The sequence below is a fragment of the Dermacentor variabilis genome, chromosome 3 (genome assembly GCF_050947875.1).
Source record: "Dermacentor variabilis isolate Ectoservices chromosome 3, ASM5094787v1, whole genome shotgun sequence".
NCBI lineage: Eukaryota > Metazoa > Arthropoda > Arachnida > Ixodida > Ixodidae > Dermacentor > Dermacentor variabilis.
In genome coordinates this window covers 79,032,075-79,052,916 of record NC_134570.1, presented here as the reverse complement: position 1 = coordinate 79,052,916, position 20,842 = coordinate 79,032,075, and positions in this window count along the sequence as shown.

Sequence of the window (20,842 nt, the reverse complement as noted above, 5' to 3'; positions counted from 1 at the left end):
GAGTCATCGTATAAAGGTCTCTATTGACTTTAGTACTTTCGTGTCCCTGTCTTCTTGTTTCTGTTCTCTATTATTATTTTTTGCATAATGAGCGCTGCCTCGTGGAATAGAGGAAGTGCAAAACTTGAGCGGGGAACAAAATGAAAGGGATTTTCATTTACGCCTTGCGCAAAACTTTGAGCAGGTACAGCCGCAGCGAAGCCTGCTCCTATTGATTTGAAAACGTCAGGCCGCTAGGCGAGTGAAGGACGGAAGGAACTTATTCTTATCTGCTTGCTACTTTCAATGTTATGCACTCAGTGGAATACGTTAGCGTGCGCGAAATTAAATCACCTTAATTCGGGGCCATGCAAGGAAATCTTTGAAATGCGATACTGGAAGTCGAAAAGAGAGGACGAGAACATCAAAATTTTGCAGAGTGATCATGGGTCGGTATAGCGTAACGAATAGTTTTGGACGATTATGTCGCGGTCTTTTCATCGAGCGCTCACTAACGGCCCACTCAGGCGAGAACGTAGGTGGAGCGTTGCAAGGGCCACTGACGAAAGAAAAGCAGGCAAAGAAGTGTAATATAATCTTTATACATTATCCCGGTCATGATTGGCCATCAGGAGAAAGCGACACGCGCTTTCCTACATTCGGGTCCGCGTTGCTTTTACGTAAGCGTATACTTTGCAATGCGCACAGCAACGATGCTACAAAACCAATACCCCCTGAAAAGAAGGCAATAGACGTATCTTGCCCTTTAAGCAACATGCTACATACGTGTGTGCACGTGCACGTTATATATTGCAACTGCCTGCCTTACCCCTACAAGGACCACTTCTTGATTTGAGGGCACCTAGGAAATATAAGCCTGAAATAAATATTATCAAAGAATGATTACTGGATGATAACTGTCTGCAGACTATATTTCCAAACACTGATTGATTATTTCCCTAATATTTTTAACCAGTTGTAAATTAAAGGAACTAAATGTTGGGGTTTCATGTGCCAAAACCACGCTATGTTTATGAGGCTCGTCGTATTGGTGGATTTCGGAATAATTTTGACGACCTGCGGTTCTCTAACGTGCACCTAATTTTAAGTACACGAGCATCTTGGAAGCTGGCCGAAATGCGGCCGCCAAGCCCATGTTCTAACACGCGACTTCAAGCTCAGAAATGCAACTACATATCCACTAAGCTACCACGGCGGGCGACACAGCGTCAGCTACCACGCATCATAAATTTGAGTGTAATATAACAACGTGCAAGTGAAAGCAAAACGCAGCAAAATAATTATCGATAGCAGTAGCCGTTCGCAGCGGTCAATAATTTATGAAACAAAAATTGCGTGCACTGTTAGAAGCCTCTAGTTTTTGGCTTCGTGCCACGACAACACTTGCAGTAAACAGTATGGAGCAATGGGGACACTCAGTGGTGGAGCGGTAACCATGGAAGTCCAGGACCGAGCAGGAAATCGCTGATTCCTTTCTGGGCCGCAGCGACAGTATTCCATTAATGGCGGTGGGCAAAACATTCCTTGACTCAGGAGCTCTTAGTGTACGTTAGAGAACTGCTGCTCCTCCGGTATCTGTTAATCCTCTACCCACTACGTATGATCGGTAGTATGTCAGTGGAATATATATGCACGTCGGCAAAAATGTCTACCTTCCAATAAAGAGTATCTATCTATCTATCTATCTATCTATCTATCTATCTATCTATCTATCTATCTATCTATCTATCTATCTATCTATCTATCTATCTATCTATCTATCTATCTATCTATCTATCTATCTATCTATCTATCTATCTATCCATCCATCTGTCTGTCTGTCTGTCTGTCTGTCTGTCTGTCTGTCTGTCTGTCTGTCTGTCTGTCTGTCTGTCTGTCTGTCTGTCTGTCTGTCTGTCTGTCTGTCTGTGTTCGAGTTACTGCTATGAAGTTTTTTAACATAACAAGAAATGTAATTACGAAGAAGCCACCAGAAGAAATAAATGGTTCAGAACGGTACGTAAACTTCCCAAACACTGGCTTCCAGATAGACACAACTGACAGCGGCCCCTGGAACATCACCAACTCTAATTATAACTATAAAATACATTTAGAAACGTTAAGTTCAAAATACTATGGACCACTCTTACAAAACTGGCTTGAAGAAATGGTAACATTGCCCGCAAGCCTCAGTAATGCGCTGTACGAGTATTTCTGACTTTGTTTATGTCACTTAATTTGGGCGACTAGACGCAAAGATATCAATGACACCTCATTATTTGTTTGATAAGATCAAGCGACTCAAAGCTTCAGCAAAATGTGCGAAAGGTACTGTAGACGAAGAATTGCCTTGTTTCGGTTTATAGGATATAAACCGAGCAAGGAATGAAACAGGCAGTAGGTACAACAGAAGACTAAGGCCCGTGCCTTTACCTAAAAAAAAAATAAAATAATAACATGGCAAATGGACATTTTCCAGCCGCAGAGTCATAGCACGACATTCGTCTTCTGCGCTGTTTCCCTTGAATATATCGGCTTCGGAGCTATATACCGCAGATTCAGACCTTAATGTGACATTCGCGTCTTACATGTCTTACTGGCGTTAGTGTGCCCGTGTAGGAGTGTTATGAAATTCTATTATTTTATGTGCGCGCACACACGCGGCGCGATTTTATGACTTTCTCGACAAACCACACTGGTACGCCGCGGGATGCCCTGGCTGAGGCCGATTGCATGGCTGAAGCGGGACACCAGGGCGCCCCGGCGCGCATCAGTGCGGTTTGTTTTGTTTCTTTAATTGTGGGGTTTTACGTGCCAAAACCACTTTCTGATTATGAGGCACGCCGTAGTGGGTGACATCGGGAATTTCGACCACCTAGGGTTCTTTAACGTGCACCTAAATCTAAGTACACGGGTGTTTTCGCATTTCGCCCCCATCGAAATGCGGCCGCCGTGGCCGGGATTCGATCCCGCGACCTCGTGCTCGGCAGCCCAACACCATAGCCATTGAGCAACCACGGCGGGTGGTGCGGTTTGTCGAGGATGCAATTAATTCCTCGTTTCGATTTCTTTCGTTTTGTAGGCTAAGTGCACTTGTGTACATACGATACTTGTACTCGCGTTTTATGTGAGAGAAGGGGTAGCGCTGATCGCTAAAAGGGGGCACGCAACACTCACGAGAATTCTTGTTCGGTGCCACCGTTAACGGCATCACGATGCAGCAATTTCAGGCATCTCGTGCCGCAGACCCAAGGTCGAAGTATGCGACGTGATCATTCTATGAAACTACGTGAAAATATTATGTGCGATTAACGTTCGCACGATATTGCGAGAAAGAGAGAGAGAGACAGAGAGACAGGAAAGGCAGTGAGGTATTGCGAGTACTGCGAGGAAACAAAATATGACATAAAATTTTGCAATCCTTTTATGTATTGCCTAACAATTCCAGCCACGAGCAAGGTGTTACAACCAGGGGAACGACGCATCAACGTCCCGAACACATGGTGCGCCAACAGCTGTCTCGCCGAAACTGTTGCAACCATAGAGGCAACGCCGTTGCCTCCGAGATCCGAGAGCACTAAGAGAACGCCATCAGCAATCTGAGTTGTCTAGGCAATCACGTGAGTAGCGGATATTCAAAATGCACAGTGATCGCGCAACACTGGCCCCATCCGCCGTCTTCTCTGAGGCGTAGCCACTGAGGCCCTGTATACGTTGTGCGGAACGGCGACCGTCTCTCTGTGGCTATTCATTACTATAAAATGCAGCAGTCGCCTTCATAGTCCAGCGATTAGGGAAGGGCCATCTTCAACGGTCCGGCACCTATCAACTTATCATACCTGCTTGTCTTTACGCCTTTGAATATCCTTGAGAAGGGTAAAAATTCGGCCTTGTTGATGCAACATACTGCAAGTGAAGCGCAAGATCCAGGGACAGACGGTGGTTACAATAGATATCAGGTACCCATTATCGGTCCTTGTTTTTTTTTTCTGTCTTTGTTGTTTTTCGCTTCAACTGGATACTTGAATTTCTGCCGGAACGGCAATTTCTAGAGGCGTACCGCTGTGAAACCAAAACCTTTGCCGATCCTCTTTTCTCGGCGACGTGGGCTGAGAACCTGATCTCAGTACCCTGAACAATTACTCATGCGCTCCCGAATTTTCGTCTGAAGCCTCTAAAACAACCTTGTATTGCATTACAATGCCACAGTTTCATTGCGTCTGCAAAAAATGGGGGGACAGGTAAAAAAGTGAAGCTCCTGCAATGTATAGGGTGTCCCAGCTAACGTTATCCAAGGCGCTTAACGAAAAAAAATTGAATTAACATGCTGCAAATAGCGATTTTAAGACCTATGGTGTTCCGTTGTCAGAACGTTGACGGCCGAACGCTGCAGGTCTGATAATTGTATCTTGGACTGTGCTTTCTTTATATTTTGGCGCGACAGCGTTAAGGAGCTCGTGTCGCAGAAAAGCCGGTGTCGTCGGCGTCGGCATCGGCGTCGGCGTCGGCGGCGTTTACTCGTGAGCGAAAAATGGCGGAAGGCAATTCATAAATAAAAACAACTTGCAGGACGGGCTGGGTGGGAAGTGAACCAGGATCTCCGGAGTGTGAGACGCTGACGTTACCACTCAGCCGTGAGTTCCATGCTTCAAAGCGAGACAGAAATGCTTCTAGTGAATGCGGTGTTGCCTTAGAAACGTGCCGTAGAAGGTTATACTGCGGTATATAACGGTAATTATGAACATGTAAATTACAGAAGTCGCAGTTATACGAGTAGCGAAGTACGTTTACGCTACATTTCTTCTGTGCTTGGCGCACACGCAGAGCCATCTTGCCGCAAACACAGAAGACCATTTCCTCGCAATGTACGGCGTTGCCCCTACAGGTGGCGCGCCACTCGCCCACGTCTCCCTTTCGTCTCCTTTGAGCGCATTGGGGCCAGGCGGGGACCAGTGTGAGAATGTCCCAATACCCTTGCGTTTAATAAGTTCTCTGGCTCTCGCCACTTCCAACTTCCAGCGTGCGTCACTCAAACCCTCGTGTTTAGGTGACGCGGCTCCTCTTTCCGCTCACAGCGCAATTCCTAGGTGCAGCGTCCGATGCGGGATGCCTCTGACGTGATCGCTGAGCCGTAGTGCGTCTGGTGGGAAAGCGTCCCCTGCGATGTGTGCCGTACTGCTGGTGAGGAGTCATGTGTCTGCGTGGTGCACCCAAGCGAGATAGAGGATGATCCAATCCAGGCGTCAGCCTCATGATCGCGTCCGCCTTCATGGCGCGTCGCGGCCCGGCTGTACGTGCCGATCACGACGTTTGGCTCGCGTAGATTGTTTCTCCCTCCGAGGCACCGAGTTCTTTGGTTCGTTCCGCTTGCTCAGGAGCACGTTTCGCCTTTGTGCGACTCAAGAACATGCCAAGCGAATGAGTGGGCGGTGCGAACGGGGTGCGATAAAGCTATCGCGTTCCACTCTTGAAAGCGAAGCTTAAGCAACCTCCAATTTTTTGTTGAAGGGCTTGGCTAACGTAAGTGGGACACGCAGCGTAGTGCTGTTCGCCTAAATTGATAAAGTCACATACATGCAACTAATGAGCACTGCAGGTGGTTGCTGGATCCGATCGCGTTGAATTTTCGCTTCTGAAACTGAAACTGAGTTGAAACTGAAAATGTGCTAATCAGGTCGCACATGCACGTTCCCTGAAAATAGAGGACAAACGTGACCTGCAAGTTTATGACCGGGAGCTATTTTGTTCCGTGAACTGTTTTCTGTCATTCGTCACCGTAAGTATCAAGTTGTCGCATAATAGGACGTTGTGCATGTTCTCTCTCCCTGTCTCTCTCTCTTTCTCACTTTCCGTCAACTACCGAGTTCCCGCACTGATTTTTTGTTGCAGGCGTTCGTAAGCATTGAGCAATTCGCTGTTTATAGGCACTCCGGCTTGAAACAAAGCGCAAAAGCATGAGTAACCCTCCAAACACGTGGTGAGGCGCACGATAGTATCACGCGGAGTCTCACTACTAGAGCTCAAAACGAAGAAACGCACAAATACAAGAAAGCGAACGCACATGCGACTCAACAGCGTACTGCGTGGTGACACAGCGACAGCACGAGGATCGATCACGCGGTCGTTGTCTCTGCCGTTGGTGAACTGCTCTGAACACGTGAAGACCCTGTGCGCCGAACGTCGTGTCGCTTTTCCATTTTTTCTCGCAGAGCAATACCTGCTTTCGTGTACTTTGGTGAGCAGTCCAGACTTTTCGCTCAAAAAAATGGCATTAATAAATTCTCCGTCTGCACGCTTATGCTAGCTTGTCATAGCTTCTTTATATTTAATAATAATACAAATTTTGTGACAATCGCGCTGTCTTCTCATAAGGTACTTTAATTTTTTGGGTTTTGTTGAACACGTCAGACAAAACAGATATGAGGGAGTGACACGGAAAACGTCGTCGGCGTCGGCCACAGTTTAGCATGTTGATTTTATTTTGTTCAGAATTTTTTTATGTCTATCGCTGAAAAAAAGAAAGGAGCAGCCCAGCTTGTTTCCAGTGTTATCACAAACCACTTGCTTCGCATATAGCAGCGAACAGCAGTTGAATGATGCCACGGAACATGGATGAAAGCAGCAGCTATGCGTGTAGCTATGCTGTCCAGCTAGCAATATCGCTTTGCCGTGCCCTACAAAAAATGGTGGATGCGTTTAGCAACAAGTCGATAAATGGCGCTTGTGATTTCGAATGTCCCCTATTTCGTTTACTTGGCATCGTTGCTCTGCAGCTATTGGGCGCCAACTACGGCGTCACGAGAGAGTTAAATGTGGCATTCGTAGCCACGAAAATTCGAGCTAAGGGTTACTTCCATTTTATTTGTTTTATATTTTGAAATGTCTGTGAAAAATGGGTTGCGTTTGTGTGCATCAATTAGAATGTTTCCTTTTCTTTTGCTGTTAGTTCTTCGACATACTACGAAAAACATGGGGCAAAAATGATGTCCTTGAAAAAGTGTTGCGGGTGCCTTTTAACGGCGTCTTGAAATACCTGGCTTTCAGGTAGCCTACCTTCCTACGTTTGAGTTACGAACTAAAAAAAAAAAACAGAAAACAGCGGTAACGTATTGATGATTGGGAAGTTCTTCAAAGAAATTTGAAATCTCAATTTGAAGTACTTGATATTGGCCGGCATCAAAAGGCGGCATCATGTGTTCTGCAGTCAAATCCCGAATTCTCTGTATAGCAGCAGAGTTTATCGACTTTCTCAGACGAAAATTTTTTTACAGCGCGGCTCTTAGGCACCGCTTTCTGGGTTTAGCATCGGCGTCCCTCGGCTTAACAACGCGAACGCGCTAATGCCACTGCTCGCGCGTTCACCGTCGCCTTCTTCCGCAGCTGGCTGCGATGCCGCCCATCATGCCAGCGTCCCCATAGTGCCGTCAGTGCCCTCTGCGAAGGCGCCGTCGGCACTGGCAGTCGGCGCGGTGACTTCGGTCTCAAATCTTTGCCTGGACATATCGCGAAATGAAAACACCTATGAAGCTACGCTCAAATTTCGCATTAGGGAATGTCATCACCGTCGGACACTTCTTTTCTGCTTCTTCATGGCGATCTCTCCAACTCCCAGACAATGATTGCTTTAAAGATCAAGTTGCGATGCCGAGACGCACGTGAAAATGACATGCTGGTCTGACCTTCCCAGGTTCTTGACAGCCTTGCGGCAGCTTGACTGAGACGAATTCGCCCTTCGCCCCAAGAAAACTTGAGGCTGATGTAAACACCTGCTGAAGTACCTGTGAAACTTTCCCGACGTCCAGCGAGTCAAATAGAATCGGCTTTCTGGAAACAGATGTGCCTAAAGTTCGCCATGCATGGGAAGTGTACTGAAACTGCGTCTCTTACTGCAAACTTCATTTCTATTATTTATGTCATAATAATGCTTAAAATTTGTGAAAATACACGTATAATGCACTCACTTCGCGATGTGTCATAAGCAATAATCCCTGCAAGAATGCTGCTGTCACGCCGGTATCGAACCATGCTTAAGCGGCTTTTTGGACGCAAGGAAAAAACAAGGTACTATGGTCAAGTGCAGACCTCTCGTGACAGATTTATAAACGTCTACCCACTTGACATTGCAAGCAGTATATTGCTTTATACAAAGTAAAGAAAACGCGTGTGGCTTAATGTGTTCTGCAGGTACAGCCGAATCCGCAATGTCGAGAGCTTTGGCTTACTCTCAGACTTCTCCCGAATTATCGAAGTAATGGCGACATAGATATTTATTTATTTATTTGTAAAAAAAAAACCTTACAAGGCCCCTGCATGGGGATTGAGTAAGGGGGCCATAGAATCAAGTAAGTACATACAATCTAGGAACAACAATAATAACTAAAAAGAACACCAGCCAAGTGCACAGCCTAAAAGTTAGAGAAACATATTAGCTACATAATGCTGCATATGAGTACAGTAAAAAAATAAATCTATAAGTCTGTAACAAACGTATTACAGTGCAAGAAAAGGTAGGAAATATAACAGAGAACAGTGAGTGTGATATCAATGGTTAAGAAGGGTTAAGCGACTTGAGTGAGTGCCTGAATTTTTCACGGTCAGTTTCTGCAACTATGTTGTCGGGGAGGCTGTTCCAGAGCCGTAGGGCACGGGAAATTGCAGACGAGTTAAATGCTTCTGTTTTACCATAGATGCGCGTGAAGCTATGATGACTGTGTAATCTGTGCGACGTGCGCGATTACGTTTCTGGGTGTAGGGAACGTTTGTTAGTGTGGTGGGCATATTTATGAAATAATGACAAAAGTGCTATGTCACGACGATTACTTAACAGCGGAAGTGAAAGGTGAATCTTTATGGGAGTTACACTAGAATGGTAGTCATAATTCCGGGAAATGAAACGTGCGGCTCTATTTTCGATTGATTCCAGGATATTAATTAAATAATTTTGGGGGGGGGGGGGGAGACCAGACTGGAGCGGCGAACTCAAGTCGAGGGCGAACAAATGTTTGAAATGCCAGTTTGCGGATAAGTGGAGGTGAGTTCCGAAGATTACGTTGCAGGTAACCCAGTGATCTAGAAGCACTGGCACAGATGGTGGTAATGTGAGAAGTCCAGGAGAGGTTTCTTGAAAGATTTACACCTTGATATTTAAATGATGAGGTCCGAGATAATGGGAGATTTTTAATGCAGTAGGAATAGTCCAAGTTGGTGCGTTTGCGGGTGAAGGACATCCATTTACATTTTGATAAATTTAGAGTCATTAGCCAGGTATCATACCAATTAATAACTTGGTTAAAATAATTTTGGAGGATGAGGTGGTGCTAAGCAGTAGATGGATTCGCTTATTTCACTAGTTCGCTTGAATCTAAGCCCGCGTTCAAAAGCCGCTCTTACGTTAAAGCTGTTCGTAGGATAAAATCATATCCCGACATGAAAAACAAAATTTTAATTAATAATAATGCCTTCCATTTCACCTGAACTTCAAGTTGACTAACTTTTTCATTGCTGTTCCTAAAGTACCGATAGCACTGGCACGCAAGATTGTTTGCCATGGCTTCACGATTTCATCAAATGTCATGAAGTACTCTCACTTTATAGATTCAGCGAATGCAGGTGGCGCCTCTCAGTTATTCCCACAAACATTAAGCAGATTGGCAATATTCAGGAACGTATAATCCAGCAAATCTACGTAAGATCATACCACGATAAACACTATAGTGGCAGACATACACTGCAGTAGGATGTAATACAGGCAAGCAGTACCGGTCTGAGTTCGAAATCACTAATGATGGTAAGTGAACGTTGTCATGCTTCCTCAGAGAGCCTAAACAATGCTCTATGCGTTATTTAAATGTGGAGCATCCCTTCCCTCATTCCAGGCACTTTCCGACAGCACGATAAGTGGCTAGGTAGCAGTGTTGTTAAATAGATACAAAAATACGTTAGTTAATAGCCCAAAAAGCTCATAAACCGGCGATACGAGTACCAAGGTTTGCTAAAAACACGCGAAATCCAAGCAACATTCAGAATCATGCTGACAATATGTTTTAATTTGTATATATAAAACAAAGTTGCCAAAATTCAGTCTTTTATCCAGTTGACACTTGAGCGAGAAGTCTGTTTATTTGCTTCCATAATGAAATACATGATGTAAATTATCAATATTATTAAGACATCTTCGGCTTTGACTAGCATAGTATTTCCCACAAGTCAATGGTATGTTGTAGACGATTGCCTCTTAATGATCGCCTTCGGTAACATAGGTATAGTATGGCAGAAATATGGGAAGGGTTTCTTCATGTACACTGAGAAAATGCAAGCAAAATGAAAACAGTGCAGAACAAGAACAAAACGAAGCAAAGAAAAAGCTCACGTGAATTTCAGTTTTTCGTGCCTCTAAAATTGTCAGGAGAGGTAGTAGTGAATTGACCCGCAATATCATCGAGGCGGAAATGATAGACCGGTTCACTGTTACCTGTGTGGCAAAACAGTAGGTAGGTAGGTATTTCCTGTCTAGCCACAATTCGGACCTCATCTAATAAAAAGAAATGCGATACCGACTGTGTAATCCAATCTGTTCTTTCGAGCACAGCAGCCAATAGTGCTCTGTACCCACTGTATCGTACGCATACTCCTATTTGATACATTTGACGCGTGCGTCAGGTACCCCTCTCTGGGGTTCTTTTCCCGTGACATTTCGCGCTTACAATGACGCAGCGTGAGGTGGCACCGGCTCCAGAATTACCCAATACTTTTCTCTTGGCAGCTAACGCTCTGTAGAAATTGTGCGACCCTCTAACGCCTTCTTGAGCGCCCACGTAGAACATATTTTTAAGTTTCGCAACGTTCACTGCCGGAGTTGGTAAATGCCGTCGACTCGGTAACGTACACTACCTGAAATAGCCGTAAGTGCGTACTACGAGTGACTAACACGCAGTCGCTGACGGCGTCCCAATCCGTGCTTTTCTCGCTTACGCGAGTCAAGTGCATGCGTATACGTTCCATAAATCGGCATGTCGTAAATTAGCGTAGAGCGGCAGGAGTATACATGGTGCCGTCGGAGTCAAGCGATCGTGTGACGCCGACAGAGCTCATCTCGTCGTCACTCATCTCGACCACAGGGCGTCGCACCCGTCGTGTTGCCGCTGTCGTCATAAACATGCTTGCGGCAATCATATGGCCCTTCGTTCTTACACAAGCACGTTGGTCCATCCGGTAATGCTTTGCGTAATCTCAAACGATTCTGTTAATCAGGTACCAGCAAAATGCTTCGCATAACGTCGATACCTAGTGTGTGGGATCGGCATCATTTCTTTATGCAACCATCATATGTGCCGTATTTAGAAAGAGTTTGCAGTCCTTAAATTGGTGTAATTGTCTTTGCCTTTCATTTTTTGTGAAGTTAAACACATATCGTTCAACAGTATGCTTAGAGCAGCTTAAAATTCAAAAAAGCTGTAAGTTCAATAACATCAAACAACTCAGCAAGCTAACGTTAGGCACAAGATTGCTTTCCGCCTTGGAGTACGCTGGATAATTATTTCCAACCATTTGGCTGCACTACACACCAATGCTGTTGGAATTCCGCCATTTTTTCTAGAAAAGGCATATCTTATGCACTTGGACGCACGTACTGTCAAAAAACAAGTGCGCATACAATTTTAGAAGTGGCAGGATTAATCACGCAGCCTCCTGTAGGACGCCAATGAAATTGACCGAAAGCCATCGCAGTCGTATGTTTACGCACGACACACTTGTGCCTTCTTCAACAATCTCATTCCCCGCTAAGACATTTTGAACTTCCTTTTGCTTCGTACACAGTGGGCTGACGTCACAGGTCGTAAAAAAAAAATTTTCAGGTGTACTGGCGCGCCGCGTCCATCTGCCTCTTTCTTGAAGCCGAAGAACGTCCGTGTTATATCTTGATAGCTCAAGAAGCACGCTGTTCCCATACAGAGAATCGTGTGTTGAGAAGTTCCACATTACATAATTTCATTTGCACTTGTTTTCGAGGAATTGTGAAGTTATTTAATCACATCAGCGTTTTTTTTTCGCGTATTCTGTAACTGCATTTCATGTGAGTGCGTGCGTGAGTGCAAAGGGGAGTGGGGAGGGAGGGGGTGTTGACTAAGACGCCGATGAGACGCTGGTAGCGCGAAACAGGCACACTGAGGTGCTTGGTATGACACCGCAACTGAAGCTCCAAGGATATATTATTATAAGATATTATTCGATATTATAACACGGGTATTATAACTTGCTCTCTCTACGATTTTCTTCCTTTGCTTGACAAATATGTCTTTCAGTATATGTCGTGATACTAAACATCCCCTACGGACTCCTCGTTTTATTTTGACTTAGTTTCGATTTACTTTTTAATGCGTCAGCATTAGGAGTGTCAAAGTGGGAAAAAAGTGCATGCGTGTGATATGTGGGAAGCCGGTTACGTGGTAGAGAGTGAGGGAGCGAGTGAACGAAGGGGCCAGGACGTGTGTCAAACGAGCTCCTCCTGAACACTTAGGAAAGTGGCGACTGCGGTTTCAATCATGCATCCGGAATCTCAACAAGTTGAGACGTCTCAACCATATATATATATATATATATATATATATATATATATATATATATATATATGCTTTTCCTCCTCTACTTCTGCATTTTTGTTCTTTGTTAAGAAATTTAGTCAATGCCTGCCGTTGGAAGGCCATACTTTACCGCTCGCTTCGTCTTTTTGTTAGCTGCAGTATGTAGTATAAGTGTACGACAATTTCTCATTGATATATTTGGCGCAATGCATTTTCTCACGTTTTGAAGCAGCTTCCATATGGAGGCTATCATCACGTAAGTTATGAAGTAATTAATCAATTGATCTTCGACAGAAGCCATAAAGCCCAACCCAGATGTGATACCGACAAAATATTTTCCATTCCGGCCCCTCCTCGTTGCCAAACAAAGAGGGGCCGGTTGAAATCGTCGTAAGAAACAAAAACGCAAATTACTGGCTAAGATAAGCACACAACAAAGTTGGAGTTAGGTATTCGCAAGGTAATTTATATTTTCTGAGAATTCATGATTACCTTTTAAAGGGCATATTCGAGACTCCGACTCACGTTGCATGGCTGACTGATTTGTAAACGAAGCGTTCGCGCCCTATACCATCCAATGGTTTCGCTTGGATCGGTCCGTCTGGCTGTCGGTTGCTGTTCGGTTTGTGATCGAGTGGATTCCTCCGGGGCGTTATTTAAAAGATATAGGATGCGCACCTGGCGGTGTTATTCGGACCTCGCCCACCCACAGTGTACGAGCCCCATTCTGTAGTCATTATGCCAGAATCTTTTTTTTTTCTTTTCCTTTATTGCCAGGTTTCAGCAAGTCATAAAGTGAATAAAGTATGCAAGGGTGTTTACAAATTCGGAGAACATAATAGACATCTCAGACAGGTAGCGCCTAAGACCTCCATGACATCTCGACTGGAATAGTGATTTAAAGTTTTTTTTTGTGTTGCCAGGAGTTCCAACCTGACCAGTCGTGTCAGAGAACAATCCTGCGTTTTAGTTACGTCTATAAAACGACTAATTTGTCTAAAAAATACGTAGTATGCGAGCTGCTCTTCTCTGTGAATCGCAACAGAAGCTATCCATAGGGGATCGCCATGTACAACAGAGGCCATCTCATGCATACTTTTCTCGTGTAAATACCAAGTAGCTGCTAACTGTTTCATATGGTCACAACGTGTTGATTATCATGATGTTTTCCGCACTATGGTACGTACCCACAACGGGAGATTTATCATGGTACATATCCTGTCAACGCCATCTAGCTCTTTGAAATGATCATCCGCTCTCGATGATGAATGCATTTTTCATACCGCGGCACATACGCCACAACGGGAAATTGGTCAAGAAACGACCGGCACACTTAGAATTAACAAGAATAAATGATGAAAGACAAGCCAACATAATATTGGTCACATTGCGCAGCACGGGCAAGCGAGCGCTAGTTTTCTTATTGTTAAATGTACAAGAATTAAATAGGCAAGCTCATAGCATTTCTTGAACCGCTTCACGAAAGATTCGCTTCACTTTTATTCGAGCATGTGCGTTGAATCTGCACTACATCTTTATTGAATTTTTTATACCGAGCAGTCTACCGCTCTCCAGTATTCCCACCTCACGAAGACAGTTACGAAATTCCCCTTAAAAAGTGCGCTGTAAAATATTCACTAGAAATAAGTACCTTACCACTGGAATCGCAACGGGCGCTGCATGTTGAGAAACATTCAGCTTCTTAGCTGAATGTTTGAATGTGGTCGTCAAGGAAGTGGTGAATCTAGGAGGAGCTCAGCCTCATATTTGATTGTAACAAGAATTTTCTTCTCCTCAGCCGATGCAATTCGCCAGCTTCATACTTTAGAATAGTTTAAAGCACATTCTAGAAATTCTGGGCACGTTCATGTAAAACAGTCTATAGACAGCATGAAGCCAGCGTGCTTGTCGCCGCAGCATCTCACGCTTGGAGTGGCGTTTCCATTGCCAAACATGACGTGATGAAACTGCGGGCGTCGTAAGGCCACTCCTTGTTCTTCGCCTTCCTATCTAATTCGCACGCGATAGTTGCTTCACATCGTTTTTCTAGACCCACGGCGTGAAACGCGAAGGTCATCTGTTAACTTTTCTTCATTCTCCTCTGGTGATCGTCATGCGAGTGCCATCTGTTAGGACTTTTGGCAAACATTCCAATGCAGACTTTTTACGTCGGCACTTCATGGTAACTGCTGCTTCTACGCTACCGAGCGTATAAATAGAAAACTTGTTCAATGACGCATTTTCACAAATTGACGCACAGGCATTTTGTAGGATTGATACTGGGGAAAGGTCACAGAGCGCGAGATGCTGCTTGTAGCAGCCGTGTCTCGTACGCGCAGTGGCGTTTTTGTTGCCAAACTTGACCCCTAACATAAAGTTTGCACTACTACTTCACGCAACGAAATTGCGAGCCTGATAAGAGGTGCGTTCTAGCCCTCCCCCCCCCCCCCCCGCACTCATTAATGAAAATTTCAGATGCGTTCATCCTTGAGCTAAGGCTCTGGCAAGTTACTCCATTGTTCACTCACTCAACGCTCCCAACTCTACGGAAAAGGTCATTCATTTTATTGTCTGCCCCCCTCTTCCCCCCCTCCCATCTCTCTAAAAGGAAAAGAAATCAGAAGCTATTTGTCGTAGGCCACTGCTTCGTCACCGATGACATGGGCAGCATACTGCGTACGAGCAGCATGGTAGTTATGCGTGACGTAGATCCAATCTATTGTTCCCCGAAGCGCCCACTACGCCACGCGTCTGGGAAATTATAACAGCGTTAAGAGAAGTTCGACGACCAAGACGCAGCAAGAGCTAGTTTACTGAGAATACTGTAAAGGTCGCCATGACCCAAAAGCCGCTGTCCTGCCATGCCTTGCTCTGGGTGAAGAAGAAATAGGAACTGTGAAAGACGAAAGCAAGGAACTTTTGTCACGTCCTTCATGAAAGCCCAAAACGCTGCAGAAAGAGCAAGAAAATGTTACAAAGAAAATCTAGAAAGGTTGGACAAGCACCTTTTGTTGGCCGGCCCCACCTTTACAATGCAAAAAATACTTGGACCTAGGTCAGCGACTCATCTGCAGGTAAAGACTAAAATACCGAAAAACTTTGTCGTAGGCACCGAGTTATACCAATGTATGTGTTAAGTGGGTCTGTACAATTACGTATGAAGTTGCGAATTTATGTTCTGTAATACGCACGGTGCTCGACCTACAATTTGTAATTGGACTTGCCATTAATGCTAATGTTAAGTACTCGTGCATCAAAGGTTCAAGACTCGAACGTGCATACAGCATTTCGGTAGCGGCATGACAGACGTTATATTTGAGTTAAATTTCCTTATCTTTATTATGACTTCATCAGTATCCCTTTTTCTTTATTTGTTAGCCTTAATATCAATAGTTCATTTATTCATTTTTTCTGCCCAACAAAACTAACTCACGTATCCGAGCTCATTTCTAACTCAAGCTCTCCACAGCAAACGATGCATAACAAAACAGAAGAGAAGGAATGGAAAAGAACAAACGATGTTATAGAGAAAAGAGTACCACTGGATAAACTGAAGGTTGCCGACACTCCATGCTACCGCACTATTATCCTCAGGCTTTGAGTCCACTTCTGGGTTCATGTCAAATGGCTGTTCCTTATTCTGTCTCGCCATCAGACTCACATCGTTCTGCTCTAAGCCACGTTGCTTTCGCTCAAGAGCGTGACCTTACTGATTGGCCTTTCATGAAGAGATGTCTTAACACGAGGCAGCTGTATAATCAGTAGGTCACTTCGTCGCCTGAGGCGACGGCGGCAAAGGACGTAAGCGTGGGCTTTGACCGCTGTCTTTCAACCAAAGAGCGCGTCTTGCGAACGCTTTTCACCTTTAAACGTGAACGCCATGTGCATGAAAGTTAAAACAGCATCCGATGTGCAACTGGCTGTTTATAGACTGGCTAAAACTTCGTTGATCATTTCTCCAAAATGTGCATCATGTTGACACGTGTACTTGGTTAAATATGTGCGTGCGTGCGTGCGTGTGTGTGCGGGTGTGCGCGTGTGTGTGTGTGTGTGTGTGTGTGTGCGTGCGTGTGTGTGTGTGTGTGTGTGTGTGTGTGTGTGTGTGTGTGTGTGTGTGTGTGTGCGCGCGCGTGCGTGTGTGCGTGTGCGCGTGTGTGTGTGTGTGTGTGTGTGTGTGTGTGTGCGTGCGTGCGTGCGCGTGCGTGCGTGTGCGTGTGCGTGTGTGTGTGTGTGTGTGTGTGTGTGTGTGTGTGTGTGTGTGTGTGTGTGTGTGTGTGTGTGTGTGTGTGTGTGTGTGTGTGTGTGTGTGTGTGTGTGTGTGTGGCAGTTTCGTGAGATAAGACTTTACAAACGTGCCGTGTGATGTGAATTATTGCTTATGTCATTGTTTTGGTGCGAAACTGTGGCTGATTATGAAAGCACGCTGCACGCTGTGGCGGATACATGCTGCCTGAAAATAGCATTCAGACATTGCGCGGACTTATATGCTAACGAGAGCTGAGTGATTGATAATTCTCTGACATACAAGTTTAGTTAAAAAGCCCGTGAGACTGGAGAAGGGAAGGAATTGAGAATACTTGAAGAAACTATCGTTTATATATGTAATAAAACAAATAAGTAAATATGAGTGTGTAGGAGACGTGGCTACCATGGGTGATGTCGGGCCAAGCAGTACGGAAATCACAGGTCAAATTCTTTTTTACAGTAAGCATATTACCTTCGACGACGACAAGACTCAGAAACTTCAAACTAACATGGCAATTGTTTCGTCTTTCTTTTTCGCAGTGAGTTCACGTTGTTCTCGTATAGCAAGTAAAAAAAAATATTATTACATTTTTTTCGCGTCATTCTCTCAAAGTAGTCAGTAAGAATGTGTCAGTACTTGTGTGGTGTCTTCGTTCGCTTTTGTTGTGTTAAGTTTGCCAATGAGCATAGAACACCACTTGTAATATGACGTTATTGTGCTTTCATGATACCAATAAATGAAGATACAAAATTCATACTCGCTTGACAAAGCGTTACTGCAAGCTTTCTGCATTTAGATCACGATTTGATGGAAAATACACAAAAGCGCCGAACTCCGCGAAGTAAAACGACGAAATAAACAGAACGCCCTACACAAGTCCTTGCGTATCGCAAAGGGCTTCGCTGCTTCTTCTGACTCTCAGGGAAGACGAGCAGTGCTGTTCTCCATCTAGCGTTGCTATCTTTCTGGAAGATATGGAACTACTGCCGAAGCATGACTCGGCGCCTGACAATACTAATCTGGCGTGGACGAAAAGTGATGTTGATATATAAGCAACATTGACAACCGAGGTGTAAAGTCGGTAAGCTCCTCCTTAGAACAAGTATCACCGTACTTATTTGAAATTGAAAAGTTATTTTTTATTTAACTGCGAGAGAAAACGGTAGTTCCACGCATAATTTGAAACAGTGACACGATGGCTGACACAATTTCGTGTGCAGTAAGTTTCTTGTAGCATCGGTTGGAATTAACTTTCGCAGGTGTGCACGAACATTTTTTTTTTGAGCAGGAGAGATACATTTACTCACTAACTAGCAAGAGCCACCTTCGTTTAGGAGTTGGCGCTCCCCGGTGGTGGAGATAGAGCGGAGAGGCAAGACTCTTCATTGATACTATTTGCTAATCTGCCGTTCGCTTTGTCAGCGCGGGTTCGCTTTAAGTTCTGTCTCGCTGGCGCTGCTTTCTCGATAAACTGTTGAGCGTGTGGAGTCAGCCCTTCATTTTCGCGATGCTCAACGCCATTGAACAGTATTCCTCTACTGTACTATATTATTTCTTGATGTAGCGTCGACGAGTATCATTTCATAGAGAAAGAAAAATATGGTGGCGCGGGCTGGCAACAAGGCCGAATTTTAGGCTAACAATCTGGTAGCAATCGCAGTGCACTGCGACTTAATTGTTGATGACTTTATATGCTTCCCGAAAAGCGCTTTGCGAGTCATGGGACCGACATATTTCACTATACATATGCACACGCATACCACAAACAACCAAACGTTCGAAGTCTACATAAAAAGAAAACTTAAATTCAAATAGAACTAAATTGATTGCACAGAGAAGCGTCCATATGTGCACCTCGCTTGAACTCATGGAATCTGAAATGGTGAATTCATCAGAAGAGACGCAGCCCTTGACTTCCGCTGAGCCACTTGGTGGCAATACTATACCGATTCCTTTCCTTCAACGATCTTCTCACTCTTATTTCTTCTTCGGAAGGAGCACATAAGAAGCTATATGAGAGACATAAATTGCATCAGTTCCTGCAGTGCTAATAAAGAACTACGCCATTCACTTGCGCAGTTTTTTTTTTAACGGGACGCACGTTATTCGAGCCGATAAAGAGATAAGGTTATTTTAAACGACATTTTTCCCTGTTTATTTTATCAAACGCATAAGCTGACATTTCTTGCCTCTCCGAGTGCTGCCACACAAGCGTTGCACAGAACACGAGTTAAAAGGTCGTCCACTTGAAATCCTGAAACAAGTGCAGTAACGCCCTCTCGTGGCACTAAATTCAAGCTTCTCTTGAACGACACAACTGTTCGTTGGTATTCTCTTCAAGATGCTGCTCTGAAAAAAATCGTTGCCCGACAAAACCTGGATGCAAGACTTGATACGCAGGTCCTTCACATTGTTTTCAGTGTACTTGGAATCCTTTTAGAACCCACCCGCACCTTCCGGCACGCTTAAGAACGTAGTGAGGACTGTACGGTCGTGAATTATCTGGTTTCGTTCGCCAACAACTAGATATCGCCTTCAGCACAGAATTCTGCTGGATTCCCGATAAGGATGCCAAAATCGTATAGTTTTATTCCCACGACCGGCAGGCTCCTTTGAAATAAAGCGCAAAAGAAAAATGTTGACAATCACTTTAGCACACGCTAAAGACGATGAACGCGAAAGCCTGCGCGCTCACGCGACATTAATTAAGTTACTTGACATTCTCATTTGCATCCGTTGTTACTTCCTATTGCACGTCCTTTTTTTCCCACAATAGGTCGTGGGTTCAAGCACCGTAATTAAATCTACCTAATTTGAATTAGCCCTAAATAAGTTCGCCCTAATTAACGCCAAAAGTCTGCGATTCGACTCCCACCATTGGTCGTGGATTCGAGTGCCTTATTTAATTCTATCTTAATTAACTGCGCCCTGATTAACCCCAAAGGTCGTGAGTTCGACTCCCACCAAAATTCAAGCGTTAGAGTGCCTTAACCAATTATATCTTTACTACATGTGCCTGTTCGTTGGTATTCTCTTCAAGATGCTTCAAGATGGTTCGAGTGGCTTAATTGACACCAAAGGTCATGGGTTCTACTCCCACCAATGGTCGTTGGGTCTTCCATAAATGGTGGCATCATCCATTTTGGTGCCATTGAATTTTGGTGCCATATCACCGTTCGGTCAGTCTTTGGATAACGCCGGACGACGGATTTCTCGACCCAGGAGCCACTTACGGCTTTCCCCTTAATAAATGAAGCTTGTACAGAGTCTAGCCTTTACTCATCAATACAATGAAAAAATATCGATATGGAGCGAAATAGTATTGCGTTTTTTTATCAAACTAACTGACTTACCGGTTTAAACCACGTGAACAGGTTACTCATCGGCTGCCAGCATTTGAAATACTTACGCTCCCTTTAAATTCGTGGGTTTTACGTGCCAGAACCGCAATTTGATTATGAGGCACGCAGTAGCGGATCTCCGGATTAAGTGGGACCACCAGTGGATCTTTAACGCGCCCCCAATGCACGGGACACGGGCGTTCTTGCATTTCGCCCCAGTCGAAATGAGGCCGCTGCGCTAGGGATTTGAATCCACGACCTTTTGCGTAGCCTCGCAACATCGTAGCCGCTAGGCCGCCTTTCAGAAAGCAGACCGTCCTGCCAAGTGCACACACTACCGCACGCTGCAACTCCCCAGTAAAGGCTCTGTGTTCCTGCCTCGTGGGTACTGAGCTTCTTGGCAAGTAGCATGCCCTGTAAAATATTTTCTTATTCCTGGGGTGCCCGGGTTCTGTTACCGGCCGCCGCCGGCAGGTATTGCCATGAGAACGGAAGCCCAGCCGCTGTTGCGCCATCCTTTGAATGGGAATCAAAAAATCCGAAGTGGTCGAAATTATTCCGATGCTATCTCACTCACTACAGTGTATCCCATTGCCCATGAGTTGCTTTGGGACATTAAAACCCCGTAAAGGTAATATTGCCCCATAGTTATGTCCGGTGTGCGAAGTTAAATGGGAATGTCTTTAGTGAAATGA